Source organism: Etheostoma spectabile, unplaced genomic scaffold (genome assembly GCF_008692095.1).
Source record: "Etheostoma spectabile isolate EspeVRDwgs_2016 unplaced genomic scaffold, UIUC_Espe_1.0 scaffold437, whole genome shotgun sequence".
In the NCBI taxonomy this organism is placed as follows: domain Eukaryota; kingdom Metazoa; phylum Chordata; class Actinopteri; order Perciformes; family Percidae; genus Etheostoma; species Etheostoma spectabile.
The window spans coordinates 31,780-32,186 of NW_022605609.1; the positions used below are offsets into that span (position 1 = coordinate 31,780).

The 407-nt window shown below is 49.4% G+C and overlaps 1 protein-coding gene across 1 annotated transcript in view; it reads right to left on the reverse strand.

The window, feature by feature from the left end:
- LOC116686684 (collagen alpha-1(XIV) chain-like) overlaps positions 1–407 on the reverse strand; it is a gene marked incomplete at its 3' end in the record, with an annotated part of 145,102 nt that overhangs the window by 23,410 nt on the left and 121,285 nt on the right.

Below are 407 nucleotides of genomic sequence, written 5' to 3' on the forward strand. Positions count from 1 at the left end.
CACCTCCCTGTAAGACCAGCAGGCCCATGGGTGCCCAGATGGGCGCAGGTGCGTTTGCTATTTCGACGACGTGGCCACTGGACAGGAGATTGACAAATGCGTCGGTCTTAAACTAGCAAAGACACTTGCGTCGGGCTCTGCGCTGCGCTGCACGGCGCCAGGTGCGAGACGGTGCCCTTGCACTTAAGGACAGAATTATCTACGTTTTTAACATACTGACAGTGCAATTATTTCAGGTTGTGGCAGTTTTCCTAAAAGTCTGAATGATGTTTGAGTTGTTTGGAGTTTGTCGCGTTTAAAAGCCATCCGCAAAGTGTAACTGTATGTGGTTGCAGGGTTTTCCTGGCAACCGTGTCTCTGTGTGTTATAAGCATATTGTGCGTCCTTGTGTGTGTAACAAGCATAGT